Here is a 21,860-nt window from a genome sequence, read left to right on the forward strand (position 1 = left end):
AACAGAGTGTAGTGCGACATTCTTCAAAGAACACCATTCTTCAATCAACTCAATGGATATCCGGGTGTAATTATGGGTCAGATACATATATCCAGGTAAGTGTTCTAACTCGTGATGTACTACTATAGACTGCGCAGTTGAGTATAAAGTCATGAGTTAGTCACTTATCATAAACCCCGGTGATATGCGGACCATTGAGTCCACACAAGTAAGTTTGTCAGCCATCAGTGAATGAAATATGCTGACATAACACCCCCTAGGGGTAATTTATAATCTTACAAATTATAACTCTTTACAGCCCGTTGAGATATGACTTCGACAGCTTCTCAAGACCTCGTCTGCAGTGGCGGCTGTGCAGGCGATGAGCTGTCATTCTAAGTTAAGTACAAACTCTTTAAACTTAGCTGGTAAGGCCATTTCTCAACATTTTGGTCGTGCTCGAACAGGATAAAGGCCACACTGTGGTCCAGATATGTTGTACTACAGTGTACAAATAACCTACAAGCCAAGGTCCTTCGAAAAAAGCTGTAAAACTAGTGGTTTACAATTTAAATCATTATAAATGAGTCCCTCCAGACTTAATCACAGAGAATGGGCAGCCAAAAGAAAACAGGTGCTCACCCAAAGAAAACAGGGGCTGGGTGACTCACACAACAAGAAAACGGGGGATGGCACCCTGCATCCACTGCTCCAATCTCGAAAATCGCTGACTACAACAACCCAACTGATGTTCAGTTTGTCTGAGTGTATATACACATAGTGTTTATAATGTTTATAGACAGAAATTAAGAGACAAGATTGTGTTAAAGTTTGTTTCTTATAGATCTACCTGTTATATTAAAGGAACTTATATATAAAGTTTAAGTTTTCAAATATATATTAACAGTGACATTTATATGTGTAAGTAATATTCATGTGTGATTTACAGTTATACAGTGACATTTATAGTGTATAGCGAATGAAGTGTATAACATCGTTATTTACGATTAATCATCGTGGTCAGGCTGACACAGCAAACTCAAGCCATAAACACCAGCCATATGTACTCAGTACCCTTCATGGTCATTGACCCTGAGGTTAAGCTTAGTAGGTCAGTAGTGACTGACTCGATTATTGCTGACTTAAGCATAACAAAAACTCAGCTGTTTATAGCAGTACAGTGTTTTTAAACACTCTAAGTGTGGTGCTAGAATTTACAGTATACCATTAAAATGGCTTGTTTGAAAACTCAGTTTCAGTCTTTACAGACTAAGATTACACAATTAGAAAATCTAATTTCAGTCTGTATAGGATTAACTCAAGGTACAAACATAGATTTTGATGATCTTGAGGTCAAATTTGAATTACTTGCACAACGTCTGAAAATAATTAATTCAGACTATACACATTATGAAAAGGAATTTCTTGAATCAGATCCATCTGAGGATGAAATTAAAAATGTTTTGGATACTTTTAGTAATCAACAATTAAGGTGGACAGGAGTACAGGCAATCTGCCGCAAAACTCTGTCACAGAGACCTACTGTAACTAGTGGTCAAACACCTGTTACACCTGTAACAACAACAAGTGTCCCATTACCAAGCTTACCTACATTGTCAATACCTATTTTCCAAGGTCATAATTATGAAGAATTCATTAGTGGTTTTCAATCCATAGTAAATTCATGAACTGACATAGATGAGATTGCTAAGTTCAATTACCTTAAATGTCTTGTGAAGGGAGAACCCTATGAACTGATTAAGTCATTTCCGGTGGTTAAAGGCAATTATCAAATAGCCTTACGTGTCTTAGCAGACAATTACTTTGATGCTGACAAGGCCAGAGTTAGACATGCAGTCTTAATATGAAGCTTGAAGCCACCCAAACATTGTTTTTCATACTTACAGGCATTTAGAATCACATTAGACAATAGTCTCAGATCTCTAGGTGCTAAATATGACCTAAGACAATGTGCTTGGTTTATCAGTGGTATTGTACAGGATAAGTTGTCACCACAAACTATTGAACGATTAAATATTATGTTCAATAAACGCTATTTCACTTGTGAGGAAATTAGCAATGGTTTACAAACAATAGTTTCATGCATGCAAGCAACGAGACAAGATGAAAAATCCACAAATCTCGTGGATAATAAACCTTCAACTCAGTATAAAAACAGTATACCTACTCCCACTAACCACAGAATGGGAAATCCCATATAGGCATTTATCAAGCTGTGAATACAACAGACAGTAAACAAACTGTCACACATAAACGTACTCCAAAATGTGTACTTTGTGATGGAACACATTGGGCACAGTATTGTAGTCAATACACATCAATGGAGGCACGTAAACAACGTGTTCATCAGCAGAAAAGGTGCATCAAGTGTTTAGGTGAACACAAGGGAGGTAAATGCTCACTGAAGAAGTGTTTTAAATGCATTATGCCCAAATACTTTTGCTGAACAACAGACTTCCACAGAATCAGGAAGTCAACAAGCAACAGCATTAAATGTAAGAGATAAGTTTAAAGCAACTGCTCTCCCGATAGCTCGAGTTGAGTTATCTCATAAATTACACAAAACCAATGTGCTAACACTATTTGATCAAGGCTCACAAAGGTCCTTCATAAGAAGAACAGTGTTGCAGAAGCTGAATAAACAACCCATTGCCAAAATACAGTTAGATATAGCTGGTTTTTTCCACAATTCTGGTAAACAGACATATGACCTAACCAGAATCACTGTTGGTCTAGGAAACAGGAAAAAGACAGTAGAAGCTGTGGTAGTAGATGATTTGCCTAAGTCTGTGCAGATCCAGGGATTAAAAGAAACAGTTGCAGCACTGAAAGCAGCTAAGGTCAAGTTAGCCTGTCCTGACATACAGACGGACACAATTAGTCCAATTGATTTAATCATTGGAAGTGATTATTATCACTGTTTTGTGCAAAATATAGTAAGTAAACATGATGTTCACTTGCTGAAAACAGCAGGAGGCCACATGATATGCGGTCCCATTCCCTCTCAAAGTGGGAAAGAAGCTGATATTGATTCAGTGGAAAATGTACTAGTTACGAGAATAACCGCTGATCATGTACCACAGCAAAATTTATCATTACTGGAAGAAATGAATGAACCAGCTGATAAGTTGTGGGACTTAGATGCGATAGGTATTGATGTAAATAAACCAAGCCCACAAGAGACTCAGACTTATAACCAATATTTGGACACAGTCAAATATAAAGATGGGTTAGGTTACCATGGAAATTAAATCCACCACATCTGCCTAGCAATTATCGCATGGCTTTCGGACAAATGAAAGCACAAATACATGAGCTCAGGAAGAATCCAGAGCTACTGTCTATGATAATATCATACAAGAACAGTTGGACAATTAATTCATTGAGGAAATAGTCGAAGATAAGTTGAAGACAGAAGCTCATTATCTCCCGCACCATGGAGTCAGAAAAGATTCTGAAACCACTCCACTACGTGTTGTATACAATTGCAGCGCACGTGCAAATAAAGATGTAGCAAGTCTTAATGACTGTCTGATGACCGGACCCTCACTAACTGAGAAGCTTGGAGACATGCTTATGAAATTTCGCACAAACCCATATGCCTACACGGCTGATATTTCCAAAGCTTTCTTAAGAGTAGGACTACAAGAAATAGATAGAGATTATACTCGATTCTTGTGGCCTGAAAATCCACATGATCCTCAAAGTCCTGTGAAAACTTATCGTTTCAAATCAGCATTATTTGGTGCAACATCCTCTCCATTCTTACTAGAAGCTACTCTAAATACACATTTGAAGAAATCTGAAGGTCCCTTCAAAGAAATCTTAAAGAAAAGTTTCTATGTGGACAATCTTCAAGGTACTGTGAATAAACAGGAAGATTTGAAATCCTTATACAGAGAAGCTAACAAGGAGATGAAAGAAGCAAATATGCCTCTAAGGATGTGGAATACAAATTCAATGCAATTAAGGGAACTTATCAAAGAAGATTTCCCTGAAACTGAAATTCCTGATTGCAACAATATGCTGGGACTTAATTGGAACACACAGGAAGATACTTTGAGTCTCAAAAAGATAAACAATAAATCATGCAGTACACTCACTAAACGTAGTTTACTGTCAGAGGTATCACAATGTTTTGATCCTCTAGGACTCGTCTCACCAATTACCATAAAAGGTAAAATGCTTATGCAAGATGCATGGAAGCTCAAAATTGGACGGGATGAGAACTTGCCTCTAGAAATGAGTCAAGCATGGGATGAAATATCCAGGGAGTTTAAGCAACTTCATCAAATTAAATTTCCCAGACAAATAGGTCAAGAGGGAAACAAGTACACATTACATGTGTTCTGTGATGTGTCAACCAGAGGTTATGGCGCTGTAGCTTACATGAGTAATGCTGAAGGAAGTACACTAATTACTTCAAAGGCCAGGGTCGCACCCCTGAAGGTCAGAACAGTACCACAATTGGAACTGACAGCACTCTATGTAGGTACAAAACTAGCTGTCTATCTCAACAAAGTACTTGATCAAGGGTGTATTACTTGTCGTCACTACGATATGCGAGTATGTCAGTATCCAGGTCCACCTCCATATCCCTCTGAAAGAGTTTGTCATATCACTCCATTTGAGGTGACAGGTGTAGATTACACTGGACCAATAATTTTAACCAAAACAGTTGACAAAGTTCCCATCAAGGTGTACATCTGTTTGTTCACTTGTGCTACAACTAGAACAGTACATCTAGAAGTAGCCACTGACATGTCTGCTGAAACCTTTATCAAATTATTCAGAAGGTTTGCAGCCAGAAGGGCATGTCCCAGACTGATGATTTCAGATAATGCAACGAACTTTGTTGCTGGTGCTGCTTATATAAGCAAGATCTTTGATCAACCAGAAGTACAACAGATGCTGAATCAAAGCAGTTGTCGTTGGAGATACATTCCTCCTAAATCTCCATGGTACGGCGGATTTTATGAAAGAATGATAGGCATTGTAAAACGTTGTTTAAGGAAGACTCTTCATCGTCAGAGAATAGACTTAGAAGAATTCCGTACAGTTGTGACTGAAATAGAAAACAGAGTTAACAACAGACCTCTAACTTATGTTACCGATGATCTGGACAATTTAGAAGTGTTAAGTCCATCTCATTTATTCCATGGCAGAAGGCTCAAACCTGTTCCTCCAATGAATGATAAAGAAATCATAGAGGATCCTACTTATTTCGAACCTGAGCAACTCGGACGTAAATTCAAACACCTTAATAAAGTGATTGAACGTTGGGAGAAAATTTGGCGAGAAGACTATCTCATCTCATTGAGAGAACACTTCTATGGAGCTGGTGTTCCTGAAAATCATAAATCCTTAAGACCTGGTGACATAGTGATTATCGACAATGATGGTCCGAGGTCCCAATGGCCACTTGGAAAAATTGTGACCATATATCCTGATGCAAATGGAATCATTAGGACAGTTGATGTTTTAAGCAAAGGTGTAGTGAATAAGCAGACAATAAATAAACTAGTCCCATTAGAATTACACAGTGTTGAAAACAAAATTAGTGATTCTCCAGAAACCACACTGACTAAAGCTGTTCAGAAAAGACAAGCAGCAGTGGAGGCGAGTGAGAAAATCAAATTAATGTTAAGTGATGAATAGTTCACCTGCAGCGAACCTCCGCCGCCCCCCAGTGTGGAGAAATTTTCTCCAGGAGGGGGGTATCAGCCCCCTTCAGCCCCTTTCAGCCCTTTCAGCCCTGAGGGGCCCAGCCCTCTCAGAAAGGGCAAGCATCTTGTTTACTGCTACAGTGAGTAATTGATCGCAGATGCAGTACGAGTATGCGACTTGGTCAAGCGACCACGGCTCCTTGCAGTCCAGTGTTGCAGAGTGTATTTTAATAAGAGAAAGTACATCTCTTACCTTAGCAGGACAATTAAGGAAAATCCTGCTCCCACTTTATTACCATAGTAAAGATAGTGGACATTGTTGTCTATGCTTAAGACAGCAAGATTTAAACATTCTGCTTTACTTCATCAAGGAAGTGGCAAGGAAGCAAAAGTACTAGGTCAGCTTTTCCTTTGTGCTGGGGGCAGTGATGGCATGGGGCGTTGTGGCGTCTTCAGATTACGTTTGACTCTACTGAGAGTGACACTGATGCCAGGATAACCAACAAAGATCGATCTGTGCGTTAGTGTGAACAAAGTGTCTCACAAAACACGATAAAAACTTACAGAGAAGTGCGATCAACTTCTTAAGTGATATTGTGTGAACAATTATTGATGAACAGTGTAACAACGAGTGATGCAATCCAACAGAGTGTAGTGCGACATTCTTCAAAGAACACTTTTCTTCAATCAACTCATCAGATATCCGGGTGTAACTACGGGTCAGATACATATATCCAGGTAAGTGTTCTAACTCGTAATGTACTACTATTGACTGCGCAGTTGAGTCGAAGTTAGGAGTTAGTCACTTATCATAAACCCCGGTGATATGCGGACCATTGAGTCCACACAAGTAAGTTTGTCAGCCATCAGTGAATGAAATATGCTGACGTAACACCCCCTAGGGGTAATTTATAATCTTACAAATTATAACTCTTCACAGCCCGTTGAGAGATGACTTCGACAGCTTCTCAAGACCTCATCTGCAGGGGTGGCTGTGCAGGCGATGAGCTGTCTTTCTAAGTACAAACTCTTTAAACTTACCTGGTAAGGCCATTTCTCAACAATTGAACTCCAGGAGCCAATTGCTTGACCATGTCTGCAGCCTGTCCAGATCCTTTTGTAGTTCTGCCTGATCTTAAATTGAGCGAATTCTTCTCATCAATTTCACGTCATCTGCAAACAGGGACACCTCTGAGTCTATTCCTTCCGTCATGTCGTTCACAAATACCAGAAACAGCACTGGTCCTAAGACTGACCCCTGTGGGACCCCGCTGGTCACAGGTGCCCACTCTGACACCTCGCCATGTACCATAACTCGCTGCTGTCTTCATGACAAGTATTCCCTGATCCATTGTAGTGCCTTCCCTGTTATCCCTGCTTGGCCCTCCAGTTTTTGCACCAATCTCTTGTGTGGAACTGTGTCAAACGCCTTCCTGCAGTCTAGGAAAATGCAATCAACCCACCCCTCTCTCTCTTGTCTTACTGCTGTGTGTGTGTGTGTGTGTGTGTGTGTGTGTGTGTGTGTACTCACCTATTTGTACTCACCTATTTGTGGTTGCAGGGGTCGAGTCCTAGCTCCTGGCCCCGCCTCTTCACCGGTTGCTACTAGACCCTCTCTCTCCCCGCTCCATGAGCTTTATCAAACCTTGTCTTAAAACTGTGTATGGTTCCTGCCTCCACTACGTCATTTTCTAGGCTATTCCACTGCCTTACAACTCTATGACTGAAGAAATACTTCCTGTGTGTGTGTGTGTGTGTGTGTGTGTGTGTGTGTGTGTGTGTGTGTGTGTGTGTGAGTATTCACCTATTTGTACTCACCTATTTGTGGTTGCAAGGGAAGATTCATAGCTCCTGGCCCCGCCTCTTCGCTGACTGCTACTAGGTCCTCTCTCTCCCTGCCCCATGAGCTTTATCATACCTCGCCTTAAAACTATGTATGGTTCCCGCCTCCACTACATCACTTTCTAGGCTATTCCCCGGCCTGACTACTCTATGACTTAAGAAATACTTCCAAACATCCCTTTCATTCATCTGAGTCTTCAACTTCCAATTGTGACCTCTTGTTTCTGTGTCCCTTCTCTGGAACATCCCGTCTTTGTCCACCTTGTCTATTCTGTGCAGTATTTTATATGTCATTATCATGTCTCCCCTGACCCTTCTGTCCTCCAGTGTCGTCAGGCCAATTTCCCTCAACCTTTCTTCGTAGGACAATCTTCGTAGCTCTGGGACTAGTCTTGTTGCAAACCTTTGCACTTTCTCTAATTACTTGACGTGCTTGACTAGATGTGGATTCCAAACTGGTGCTGCATACTCCAGTATGGGCCTGACGTAAATGGTATACAGAGTCTTGAACGAATCCTTACTGAGGTATCGGAACGCTATCCATAGGTTTGCCAGACGCCGTATGCTGCAGCAGTTATCTGATTGATGTGCGCCTCAAGAGATATGCTTGGTGTTATACTCACCCCCAGATCTTTTTCCTTGAGTGAGGTATGCAGACTTTGGCCATCTAAACTACATTGTGTCTGCGGTCTTCTTTGCCCTTCCGCAATCTTCATGACTTTGCATTTGGCAGGGTTAAACTCAAGGAGCCAGTTGCTGGACCAGGCTTGTAGCCTGTCCAGGTCTCTTTGTAGTCCTGCCTGATCCTCATCCAATTTGATTCTTCTCATTAACTTCACATCATCTGCAAACAAGGACACTTCTGAGTCTATCCCTTCCGTTATGTCGTTCACATATACCAAGAACAGCACAGGTCCTAGGACTGACCCCTGTGGAACCCCACTTGTCACAGGCACCCACTCTGACACCTCGTCACATACCATGACTCGTTGTTCCCTCCCTGTCAGGTTTTCTAAGATCCATTGCAGTGCCTTTCCTGTTATGTGTGCCTGATCCTCTAGCTTTTGCAGTAACCTCTTGTGAGGAACTGTGTCGAAGGCCTTCTTGCAGTCCAAAAAAATGCAGTCGATCCACCCATCTCTCTCTTGTCTTACTTCTGTCACCTTGTCATAAAACTCTAGTAGGTTTGTGACACAGGATTTTCCTTCCCTGAAACCGTGATGGTTGTCAATTATACACTTGTTTCTTTCCAGGTGCTCCACCACTCTCCTCCTGATGATCTTCTCCATGACCTTGCATACTATACACGTTAGTGATACAGGTCTGTAGTTTAGTGCCTCATGTCTGTCTCCCTTTTTAAAAATTAGGACTACATTTGCCATCTTCCATACCTCGGGGTGTTGGCCAGTTTCAAATGATGTGTTGAAGATCTTTGTTAATGGCTCACACAATATCTCTGCTCCCTCTTTAAGGACCCACAGAGAGATGTTGTCTGGTCCCACCGCCTTTGAGGTGTCAAGTTCGCATAGCAGCTTCTTCACCTCCTCCTTGGTTATATGTACCTCATCAAGCACTTGCTGGTGTACCCCCCTGTTCTGATTTCCTGGAGTCCTACTGGTTTCCACTGAAAATACTTCTTTAAATCTCGTTTTGAGCTCCTGACATACCTCCCGGTCGTTTCTTGTGAATTCCCCATCACCCTTCCTCAGTCTGATTACCTGGTCCTTGACTGTTGTTTTCCTCCTGATGTGGCTATACAACAGCTTTGGGTCAGTCTCGACTTTCGATGCTATGTCATTTTCATATTGTCGCTGAGCCTCCCTTCTTATCTGTGCATATTCGTTTCTGGCTCTTTGGCTAATCTCTTTATTTTCCTGAGTTCTCTGTCTTCTGTACCTTTTCCATTCTCTAGTACACCTAGTTTTTGCCTCCCTACACCTTTGGGTGAACCAAGGACTCTTTCTGTTCTTCACATTATTTCTGTTTCCCTTGGGAACAAACCTCTCCTCTGCCTCCTTGCATTTTGTTGCCACATAGTCCATCATTTCTTTTACTGGTTTTCCTGTCAGTTCCCCTCTCCCACTGAATGTCTTGAAGGAAGTTCCTCATGCCTGAGTAGTTCCCCCTTCTGTAGTTTAGTTTTTCCCACCCTATTCCTGCTACTCTCTCCACTTTGAACTCAACTATGTAGTCGAAGCACAGAACCACATGATCACTAGCTCCCAGGGGCCTTTCATACATAATATCCTCTATGTCCGAACTACTCAAGGTGAATACAAGGTCCAGTCTTGCTGGTTCATCCTCTCCTTTCTCTCTGGTAGTGTCTCTAACATGTTGATGTATGAGGTTTTCCAGTACCACATCCATCATCTTGGCTCTCCATGTTTCAGGACCCCCATGGGGCTCCAGGTTTTCCCAGTCAATCTCCTTGTGATTGAAATCACCCATAACTAGTAACTTTGCTCCCCCATGTGCTCTCCTGGCCACCTTGGCAAGTGTGTCGACCATTGCTCTGGTGCTCTCATCGTATTCTTCTCTTGGCCTCCTGCAGTTCTGTGGTGGGTTGTACATTACTGCAATTATCACCTTATGTCCCTCAGACTGGATTGTTCCTACTAAGTAGTCCCTTTCGCCCGTGCCATCCATTCCTTCCATTTTCTCAAAACCCCACTGGTTTTTAATGAGCAGTGCAACTCCTCCTCCCCCTCTCCTCCCTCTGTCATTCCTGAGGATTTGATATCCGGATGCAAAGATTGAATCTGTTATTATTCTGGTGAGTTTTGTTTCTGTGAGTGCTATTATGTCTGGGGATGTCTACTTGATTCTTTCGTGCCACTCCTCATACTTATTTGTTATTCCATCTGCATTTGTATACCACACCTTCAACTTCATTTCTAAGAGTGTGGTCTGGGAGGTGTATTGGGGTTGGGGAAGTGGGAGACCTGATAAGGAGCTATGGGTGGTTGCTGTGGGGGTGGAGTTTGTAATGCAGTGGGTGAGGGAACTGGATTTGGCATGGGTGTTTTGGTTTAGAGTGTTTGGTTGCACTGGGGTTGACCTGGTTGGGAGGCTTCTATAGGAAGTTGTGAGGAAGGCTGTATTTGATCTTCTTCCTGGGTCTGGGATCTCCTGTCTGTCTTCTCCATCCCCTCTCTTTCCTCCTTTCGCCTTTGTACCATCTCTCTAAGTTTCTGCCTTTCTTCTGTTCTGTCGCGGTCGAGATACACCTTCCTGTATGCCAGCATGCCCCTTAATCGTGTTTTCTCCTGCAGGATCCTGTTCCGAGTCGATTCTGCCTTGAAGGTCACTTTCACTGGCCGGGTTCTTTTTTTTACAAACCCCCCTATTCTCCGAAAATTTTCTAGCTGGGCTATGTCGTCTTCTCCTATTGCTTTCATGGTGCTTTCAATTGCTTTTTGTTCCCCTTGTTTTCTTGCTTCATATGTTTCCCCTTCAACTTCCTGGAGCTCATACACAAAGACTGACCTCACCCTTTCATTCTCCCACTGCATACCACTGTGTATCCCCTCATTCAATTTGATTTCCTCCATTGCAACTTTCCTTTCTTCAGTTTCACTAGCTAATGTACTTGGGCTCAGTGGCCTGTCATTTTCCCTTCTCGGCTTTCCCTGGGCTCTGCTGTGGTCTGTTAGGGCCTCCACATATAGCTTAGCTCTTTCATTTACTACAGTCTCCACTGATAGAGCTCCTACATGCAGTTTTGCTCCTTCTTTCCCTACAGTCCCCATATTTGTGACTGAGGTAGCAGTCTCTGTTGTCAATCCCAAAATGTTCTTTAGTTCTTTAGGCTGTTTCAGATTTTTTAGTTCTTCTAAACTCTGTATCCTGGCCTCTGCTGCTTTGACTTGCACCTCCCACTTCCTGTTATCCATATCTATCCTCTCTTCCATTCTCATGCTAAGTTCTTCTAGTTTCTTTTCCTATTCCTGTTCCCTTTTCATGAGCTCTGCTGCCCAATCTTCCTTTGCAGCTTCCTCCTCCTGTCCCTTGGTTTTCTTGTTGCTCTCTGGCAACCCATTTTTGTTTTATCCTGATTGCCTCAGAGTGGGAAACCTATGTAATTCTGAGTGTTAGGTTAGTAGTGTGTATGTCAGAGTGTAAGGGGGGGGGTAGAGGAGGAACTGTGGCTATGTGGGAGAGGAGTGGGGAGAGGGAGAAGCAAGTGGGTGAGAGGGAGAGTGGCAAGGAGGGAGAGGTGGGGAGGGGGAGGGATCAGGGGAAGGAGTGAGATGTCGGTGGGAAGGGGGGAGTGTATGTGTGAGTCTGGATATGTATATATGTGTGTGTGTGTGTGTGTGTGTGTTTGTGTGTGTGTGTGTGTGTGTGTGTGTGTGTGTGTGTGTGTGTGTGTGTGTGTGTGTGTGTGTGTGTGTGTGTGTGTGTACTCACCTAGTTCACACCTAGTTGAGGTTGCAGGGGTTGAGTCCGAGCTCCTGGCCCTGCCTCTTCACTGATCGCTACTAGGTCACTCTCCCTGAACCGTGAGCTTTATCATACCTCTGCTTAAAGCTATGTATGGATCCTGCCTCCACTACATCGCTTCCCAAACTATTCCACTTACTGACTACTCTGTGACTGTAGAAATACTTCCTAACATCCCTGTGATTCAACTGTGCCTTCAACTTCCAACTGTGTCCCCTTGTGTGTGTGTGTGTGTGTGTGTGCGTGTGTGCGTGTGTGTGTGTGTGTGTGTGTGTGTGTGTGTGTGTGTGTGTGTGTGTGTGTGTGTACTCACCTAATTGTGGTTGCAGGGGTCGAGACTCAGCTCCTGGCCCTGCCTCTTCACTGATCGCTACTGGGTCCTCTCTCTCTCTCTGCTTCCTGAGCTTTGTCATACCTCTTCTTAAAACTATGTATGGTTCCTGCCTCCACTACTTCACTTGCTAGGCTATTCCACTTGCTGACGACTCTATGACTGAAGAAATACTTCCTAACGTCCCTGTGACTCGTCTGAGTCTTCAGCTTCCAGTTGTGTCTTCTCTCTGGAACATCCTATCTCTGTCCACCTTGTCTATTCCCCGCAGTATCTTGTATGTCGTTATCATGTCTCCCCTGACCCTTCTGTCCTCCAGTGTCATCAGTCCGATTTCCCTTAACCTTTCCTCATACGACATTCCCTTGAGCTCTGGGACTAGCCTTGTTGCAAACCTTTGTACTTTCTCTAACTTCTTGACGTGCTTGACCAGGTGTGGGTTCCAGACTGGTGCTGCATACTGCAGTATGGGCCTAACATACACAGTGTACAGTGTCTTGAACGATTCCTTATTAAGGTATCGGAACGCTATTCTCAGGTTTGCCAGGCGCCCGTATGCTGCAGCGGTTATTTGGTTGATGTGTGCCTCCGGTGATGTGCTCAGTGTTATGGTCACCCCAAGGTCTTTCTCCCTGAGTGAGGTCTGTAGTCTTTGTCCACCTAGCCTATACTCTGTCTGCGGTCTTCTTTGCCCCTCCCCAATCTTCATGACTTTGCATTTGGCTGGATTGAATTCGAGAAGCCAGTTACTGGACCACATGTCCAGCCTGTCCAGGTCTCTTTGCAGTCCTGCCTCATCCTCGTCCGATTTAATTCTTCTCATCAACTTCACGTCATCTGCAAGCAGGGACACTTCAGAGTCTATTCCTTCCATCATGTCGTTCACATATATCAAAAATAGCACTGGTCCTAGAACTGACCCCTGTGGGACCCCGCTCGTAACAGGCGACCACTGTGATACCTCTTCACGTACCATGACTCGTTGCTGCCTCCCTGTCAGGTATTCCCTTATCCATTGCAGTGTCCTCCCTTTTACATGTGCCTGATCCTCCAGCTTCTGCACTAATTTCTTGTGGGGAACTGTGTCAAAGGCCTTCCTGCAGTCTAGAAAAATGCAATCTACCCACCCCTCTCTCTCGTGTCTTACTTCTGTTACCTTGTCATAAAACTCCAGGAGGTTTGAGATAAAAGATTTGCCTTCCATGAACCCCTGCTGGTTTTCATTTATAATCTTGTTCCTTTCCAGGTGTTCGACCACTCTCCTCCTGATAATCTTCTCCATGACTTTACACGCAATACATGTCAGAGACACAGGTCTGTAGTTTAGTGCCTCGTTTCTGTTTCCTTTCTTAAATATGGGGACTACATTAGCTGTCTTCCATTTCTCAGGTAGTTGCCCAGTTTCAAGGGATGTGTTGAAGATTGTGGTTAGAGGCATGCACAGCATCTCTGCTCCTTCTCTAAGGACCCATGGGGAGATGTTGTCCGGTCCCATCGCCTTTGAGGTGTCAAGGTCACTTAAGAGCTTCTTCACCTCCTCCTCAGTTGTTCGTATGTCATCCAACACTTGTTGGTATATTCCCTCTTGATGTTCCCTTCTGTGCTGTCTTCCCACAGCCCTTCTTGTCTCTACTGTAAAAACTTCCTTAAATCTCCTGTTCAGCTCCTCACATACCTCCTGATGATTTCTTGTGAGTTCTCCACCTTCTGTCCTTAATCTGATCACCTGGTCTTTGACTGTTGTCTTCCTCCTGATGTGGCTATACAACAGTTTCGGGTCAGTCTTGATTCTCGATGCTATGTCATTTTCATACTGTCGCTGGGCCTCCCTCCTTACCTGTGCGTACACATAAGAACATAAGAACGAAGGAACACTGCAGAAGGCCTACTGGCCCATGCGAGGCAGGTCCAAGTCTCCTACCGGCTTAAGCCAATGCACCCAACCTAGTCAGGTCAGGTCACATTGACTTAAGGGAGGAACACGGCAACCGACCTGGTAGCACAAGCTATCAGGTCTAACTCACACCCACCCACATCTACTCATGTATTTATCCAACCTATTTTTAAAGCTACACAACGTTCTGGCCTCTATAACGGTACTTGGGAGTTTGTTCCACTCATCCACAACTCTATTACCAAACCAATACTTTCCTATATCCTTCCTGAATCTGAATTTTTCCAACTTAAAACCATTGCTGCGAGTCCTGTCTAGGCTAGATATTTTCAGCACACTATTTACATCCCCTTTATTTATTCCTGTCTTCCATTTATACACCTCAATCATATCCCCCCTAATTCTACATCTTTCTAGAGAGTGCAGTTTCAGGGCCCTTAGTCTATCCTCATAGGGAAGGTTTCTGATACATGGGATCAACTTTGTCATCCTCCTTTGTACATTTTCCAGAGAATTTATATCCATTCTGTAATACGGTGACCAAAACTGTGCACCATAATCTAAATGAGGCCTAACCAAGGATGTGTAGAGTTGAAGAACAACCTGAGGACTCCTATTATTTATGCTTCTTGATATGAAGCCAAGGATTCTATTAGCTTTATTGCGAACACTTATGCACTGTTGTCTTGGTTTCAGATTACTGCTAACCAGAACTCCTAAATCTTTTTCGCAATCTGTAATATTAAGATCTACATTATTTAGTTTATATGTGGCATGGTTATTGTCCTGTCCAACATTTAGAACTTTGCATTTGTCTATATTAAACTGCATCTGCCACTTCTCCGACCACTGCATCAGTCTATTCAAATCTTCCTGGAGTGCTCGAATGTCCTCGTCAGAATGAATTCGACGGCCTATTTTGGTGTCATAGGCAAACTTGCCGATGTCGCTCTTTATGCCCTCATCTATGTCGTTTATGTAGATTGTGAACAGCAGGGGGCCCAACACTGACCCCTGTGGAACACCGCTCGTGACGCTTCCCCACTCTGATTTCTCCCCATTTATGCAAACTCTCTGCTGCCTATTTGTCAACCATGCCTCTATCCAGGAAAAAATTTCTCCTTCTATTCCATGTGCTTTAATTTTCCTCAATAGTCTCTGATGTGGGACCCTGTCAAAAGCCTTACTGAAGTCCATATACACAGTATCATATTCATTACCATGATCTACCTCCTCAAATACCTTAGTGAAAAAAGTTAATAAATTCTTAAGGCAGGAATGCCCCTTTGTAAAACCATGCTGAGATTCATTGATTAATTTATGCTTTTCAAGGTGGCTACGAACTGCCTCGGCAATTATTGATTCCATAAATTTTCCCACTATGGAGGTTAGGCTTATTGGTCTATAGTTCGAAGCTAAGGACCTGTCACCTGTTTTGAAAATAGGTATCACATTTGCCATTTTCCACTTATCTGGCACCATGCCAGTTTGTAGTGATATGTTGAAAAGATTAGCCAAAGGTGTGCTAAGCTCCTCTTTACATTCCTTTAGAACCCTTGCATACAGTTCATCAGGGCCTGGGGATTTGTTAGGTTTTAATTTATCTATTTGCCTAAGGATCATGTCACTTGTGACATGATTTATCATTACATAATTTATCATTACTGGAATATCGCTGGTATCCTCCTGTGTAAAAACTGAGAGGAAGTATGTGTTAAAAATTCTACACATTTCCTTATCACTGTCAGTGAGCTGACCCGAGGAACTTTTGAGTGGGCCTATCTTGTCCCTGATCTTACTTCTGTATACCTGAAAGAATCCTTTTGGGTTAGTCTTCGATTCTCTTGCAACTTTAACCTCATAATCTCTTTTTGCTTTTGTAATTCCCTTTTTTATTTCTCTCTTTAACTGAATATATCGATTTCTTAATTGCCCCTCTCCTCTTTTGATTTGCCTATATATGCCTCTCTTTTGACCAATCAGATATTTTAATCTATTGTTCATCCATTTAGGATCATTTTTGTTTGACCTGATTTCCCTATTTGGAACATAATTTGACTGAGCAGCTAGAACTATGCCCTGGAAAGCATCATATCGGCAACCATCACCACCTACCTGACCCTTAGTCAGGTCATTCCAGTTCAGCCCACCTAAGTAATTTTTCAGTCCTATGAAATCAGCCAAGCGAAAGTCAGGGACGGAGACTTGATTGCCATTATTAGGGGAATTCCATGATATATTAAAACTGAGTGATTTGTGATCACTTTCCCCAAGCTCATCATTAACCTCAAGATTATTAATTAGTGTTTCCCTACTGGCAAGAACCAAGTCAAGGAGGTTATTTCCCCTAGTTGGCTCTGTCACAAACTGTTTTAAAAAACAATCCTGGATCGTATCAAGAAAGTCACCTGACTCTAAATTTCCTGTCAAATTGCTCCAGTCAATCTGTCTATAGTTGAAATCTCCCATTAGCACAACATTTTCGTATGTAGATGCCTTACGAATTTCGTCCCATAGAAGTTTACTGCACTCCCTATCAAGATTTGGGGCCCTGTAAATCACACCCAAAATTAGTTTTTCTCGGCCCTCGAGAAGCTGTAACCAAACAGATTCAGTGGCTGACGCTTCTAATTTAATATCTTGTCTTACACAACAATTTAAATTGTCTCTGACATACATCGCTACTCCACCACTTTTCCTGTTAACCCTGTCAGTGTGGAATAATTTATAGCCTTGTATGTGACATTCAGAGGGCATCTCTCTATCTTTCAGATTGAGCCAGGTCTCTGTTATAGCAATAATATCTATGTTTCCTGCACTTGCAATTAATCTTAGCTCATCTATCTTATTTCTTACACTCCTGCTATTAGTATAGTAAACCTAAAGGGAGCTAGTCCCTTGCTGCCCTCTGCTGTCCCCCTTTGTTTGCTGACGTGATCTATTGTCTTTATTTATAACTTCATGCTGAATGCCTTTTATACATTTACTGTTTCCAACCCAAGTGTTGCAACCTGCTTGTTTCCCACACACACCCATACCTCTATATTCCATCAGTTTAAAATCATAGGCATTTCACCAATGGCCTTCTCAATCGAGTCTGCAAGTGCTACCACCCCAGCCCCAGAGAGATGTACCCCATCCCTTGCATACATATCATGTTTGCCATAAAAGTTGTTCCAGTTGTCAATGAATGGGATGGCAAGTTCCTTGCAGTATCTGTCTAGCCAGCAATTTACACCAATTGCCCTAGACAACCATTCATTTCCTACTCCCCTTCTAGGCAAGATGCTACATATGATTGGGATCACTCCCTTAGACTTAATGAAATCTATAGCTGACCTGTACTTATCTAGCAGCTCTTCTCTCCTACCCTTCCCAATATCATTTCAACCAGCACTGAGACAGATAATGGGCTTGTTCCCATTACCTGACATGATATTATCCAGCCTGTTGACAATGTCCCCAACACCAGCTCCAGGGAAGCACACTCTATCTCTCATCTTCTTATTCCTATTACAAAAAGCACGGTCAATATATCTTACCTGAGAGTCACCAACCACAAGAATGCGCTTACCTCCATTAGCAGGGGCAGTAGTACCCTTACCTTCAATGGCCACTGAAGTACATTCATCCTGAAGAACAGAGAAGCGATTTCCTACCTTCAGATCTTCACTCTTAACTTTCCTTACTCTGATGCGCCTCCCATTACTGTGAACCACTCGCCACTTATAGCAGGTGCTGGACTGCACCTCACTGCTGGTAGCCGTTGCTACCTCCCCAACTACAGCCTCCTCACAGCGAGAGACAGACTGCACCTCACTGATAGAAGCCTCATTCCTGGCTCTGCGACTGATCTCCCTATTTTCGTGTGTTCTCTGCCTTCTGTACTTTTTCCATTCTCTATTGCACTTTGTTTTTGCCTCCTTACACCGTCGGGTAAACCAGGGGCTCATTCTGGTCTTCCCATTGTTACTGTTGCCCTTGGGAATAAACCTTTCCACTGCCTCCTTGCATTTTGTTGTTACATATTCCATCATTTCATTTACTGGCTTTCCTGCCAGTTCTCTGTCCCACTGGACCTCCCGCAGGAAGTTCTTCAACCCTATGTAGTCCCCTCTTTTATAGTCAGGCTTTTCCCATTCAACTCCTGTTATTCTCTCCACTTGCAGCTCTACTATGTATTCAAAGCACAGAACCACGTGGTCGCTAGCTCCTAGGGGACTCTCATACTTGATGTCCTCAATGTCTGAGCTGCCCAGGGTGAACACAAGGTCCAATCTTGCTGGTTCATCCTCCCCTCTCACTCTGGTAGTGTCCTTAACATGTTGGTGCATGAGGTTTTCCAGCACCACGTCCAACATCCTGGCTCTCCATGTTTCAGGACCCCCATGTGGCTCCAGGTTTTCCCAGTCAATCTCCCTATGGTTGAAATCCCCCATAACCAGCAACTTTGCTCTGCAGGAGTGAGCTCTTCTTGCCACCTCAGCAAGTGTGTCCACCATTGCTCTGTTGCTCTCTTCATATTCCTCTCTTGGCCTCCTGCAGTTCTGTGGTGGATTATACATCACTGCAATGACCACTTTGTGTTCCCCAGACTGAAATGTACCTGCTATGTAGTCTCTTTCTCCCGTCTCATCTATGCCTTCCATTTTCTCGAATTTCCATCTGTTTTTTTTACGAGCAGAGCAACCCCACCTCCCCCCCTGCCCCTTCTATCTTTCCTCATGATCTGGTATCCTGGTGGGAAAATTGCATCTGTTATTGTCTCCGTGAGTTTTGTTTCTGTAACTGCTATGATGTCTGGGGACTTCTCATTGATTCTTTCTTGCCATTCCTCATGTTTATTCGTTAATCCATCTGCATTTGTGTACCAAACCTTCAACTTCTGTTCTAATACTGTAACTGTGGTGCGGGGGGTGGAAACAGAGGGATCGGTGTGTGATGGTTGGTTTGGATTGTTCAGTTGCCTTGGGGGTGTCGTGGCTGGAGTCCTTCTGAAGGTGTTTCTGTGGGGTGCGCTTGTCCTTCCATTTGATCCTGGGTTATTCTGCTCTCCTTTTTCATTTCCTCCCATTTCTCCTTTCGTTTTTGAACTCTCTCTTTCATTGTCTTCCTTTCTTCCTGTGTTCTGTCTGGATCGAGGTACACACTCCGGAACTCTTGCTTGCCTCTCAGCCGTGCTTTCTCCTGCAGGATCATGGTTCGGGTTGATTCTGCCTCGAAAATTACTTTGAGAGGCCGATTCCTTTTCTTTGTGAACCACCCAATTCTCCGAAAATTTGCCACCTGGGTCATGTCCCCCTCGCCTATCACCTTCATGATATCTTCAATCGCTTTTTTCTCCTCCTGCTTTCTTTCATCATAAGTTTCCCCTTTAGCTTCGTCTAGACCATAGACAAACACGGATCTCTCCCTTTCCACCTCCCACTGTGACTCCCATTGCATCCTCTGATGTGTTCTAGTTCCTTCCCGTGGAGTGTTCCTTCCTTCAGTCCCTTCCCTAGTTATGGCCCCTATGCTTCTTGGTTTGTCCTTCCTGCTCACCTGTTCCTGGCCCCCACAGGTATCTGGTAAGGTCTTTGCACATGTCCTACTTCCTTCAATGCCTTCCAACCTCTCATTCTGTCCTACTGTGCTCCCTGTCTTTGTTTTGGCCCCATGTGGGTTTGACAGGACCTCTGCATACAGTTTAGTTTCCATGCTTCCTTCAGACCTGTTGTCTGTGTTTGATGTAGCCATTGCCGATGCTACTTCTGTAATATCTTTGTCTCTGTGTTGTTTCAGATGTCTCAGCTCCTCTTCTAATCTCTCTATCTTGATTTCTGCTGCTGTGGCCTGTTGCTTCCACCTTCTGCATTCTGCTGCTAACCTCTCTTCCATCTCCCTTTCCAGCTCATCTAGTCTCCTTCCCCAGTCTTCCTCCCTATTTTTGAGCTCTACCTCCCATTCCTCCCTCCCAGATTCGTCCTTGGAGCCCCTTGTCCTCATCCTGGTTCTAGGTTCCCCCGTTGCTCCACAGAAGGGGGGACGGGTGGTTAGGGGGAGGGGAATAGATGGTTAGGAGGAGAGGGGATGGATGGTTGTGGGGGAGGGGAAGGATGGTTATTGGAGGGGTAGAGATAGTTGGGGGAGGGAGTTAGATGGTTTGCGGGCGCGAGGGAATGGATGGTTATGGGGGAGGGGGAGGATGGTTATTGGAGGGAGGGAGGTAGGTAGTTGGAGGGGTTAGAGAGTTTGGGGAGGGGTTAGGTGGCTAAGGTGAGGTGGTTAGGGAAGGGGGAGAGGTGGTTAGGGGAGGGGGGGTACGTGTTTGTGTCAAGTGTTTGTGTCAAGTGGTGGAGGGTGTGTGTGGGTGAGTGTGGGTGTGGGTGTGTGTGTGTGTATGTGCATGTGTGTGTGTGTACTCACCTATTTGTGGTTGCAGGGGTCGAGTCACAGCTCCTGGCCCCGCCTCTTCGCTGATTGCTACTAGGTCCTCTCTCTCCCTGCCCCATGAGCTCTATCATACCTCGCCTTAAAACTATGTATGGTTCCTGCCTCCACCACATCACTTTCTAGGCTATTCCATGGCCTGACTACTCTATGACTGAAGAAATACTTCCTAACATCCCTTTGATTCATCTGAGTCTTCAACTTCCAATTGTGACCTCTTGTGTCTGTGTCCCATCTCTGGAACATCCCGTCTTTGTCCACCTCGTCTATTCCGCACAGTATTTTATATGTCGTTATCATGTCTCCCCTGACCCTCCTGGCCTCCAGTGTCGTCAGGCCGATTTCCCTCAACCTTTCTTCATAGGACAATCCCCGTAGCTCTGGGACTAGTCTTGTTGCAAACCTTTGCACTTTCTCTAATTTCTTGACGTGCTTGACTAGGTGTGGATTCCAAACTGGTGCTGCATACTCCAGTATGGGCCTGACGTAGATGGTATACAGAGTCTTAAACGAATCCTTACTGAGGTATCGGAACGCTATCCGTAGGTTTGCCAGGCGCCCGTATGCTGCAGCAGTTATCTGATTGATGTGCGCCTCAGGAGATATGCTCGGTGTTATACTCACCCCCAGATCTTTTTCCTTGAGTGAGGTTTGCAGTCTTTGGCCATCTAAACTATATTGTGTGTGCGGTCTTCTTTGCCCTTCCCCAATCTTCATGACTTTGCATTTGGCAGGGTTAAATTCAAGGAGCCAGTTGCTGGACCAGGCTTGTAGCCTGTCCAGGTCTCTTTGTAGTCCTGCCTGATCCTCGTCCGATTTGATTCTTCTCATTAACTTCACATCATCTGCAAACAAGGACACTTCTGAGTCTATCCCTTCCGTTATGTCGTTCACGTATACCAAGAACAGCACAGGTCCTAGGACTGACCCCTGTGGAACCCCGCTTGTCACAGGCGTCCACTCTGACACCTCGTCGCGTACCATGACTCGTTGTTGCCTCCCTGTCAGATATTCTCTGATCCATTGCAGTGCCTTTCCTGTTATGTGTGCCTGGTCCTCTAGCTTTTGCAGTAACCTCTTGTGAGGAACTGTGTCGAAGGCCTTCTTGCAGTCCAAAAATACGCAGTCGATCCACCCCTCTCTCTCTTGTCTTACTTCTGTCACCTTGTCATAAAACTCTAGTAGGTTTGTGACACAGGATTTTCCTTCCCTGAAACCGTGCTGGTTGTCAATTATACACTTGTTTCTTTCC

General features: G+C 43.9%; 1 protein-coding gene across 9 annotated transcripts in view; it reads right to left on the minus strand.

Annotated features, from left to right (window-relative positions):
- Positions 1-21,860, minus strand: part of LOC128693184 (zinc finger protein 84-like) — a 100,028-nt gene that overhangs the window by 25,359 nt on the left and 52,809 nt on the right. For 7 of the 9 annotated variants that reach the window (XM_070089537.1, XM_070089539.1, XM_070089536.1 and 4 more), the window contains one exon: positions 6,708-6,839. The exons of the other annotated variants lie outside the window; for them this stretch is intronic. The gene's annotated coding sequence lies outside the window, so the exon portion shown is untranslated. The remainder of the gene's footprint in view (positions 1-6,707; positions 6,840-21,860) is intronic. 9 annotated transcript variants of the gene reach the window in all.

This window comes from Cherax quadricarinatus, chromosome 28, assembly GCF_038502225.1.
Source record: "Cherax quadricarinatus isolate ZL_2023a chromosome 28, ASM3850222v1, whole genome shotgun sequence".
NCBI lineage: Eukaryota > Metazoa > Arthropoda > Malacostraca > Decapoda > Parastacidae > Cherax > Cherax quadricarinatus.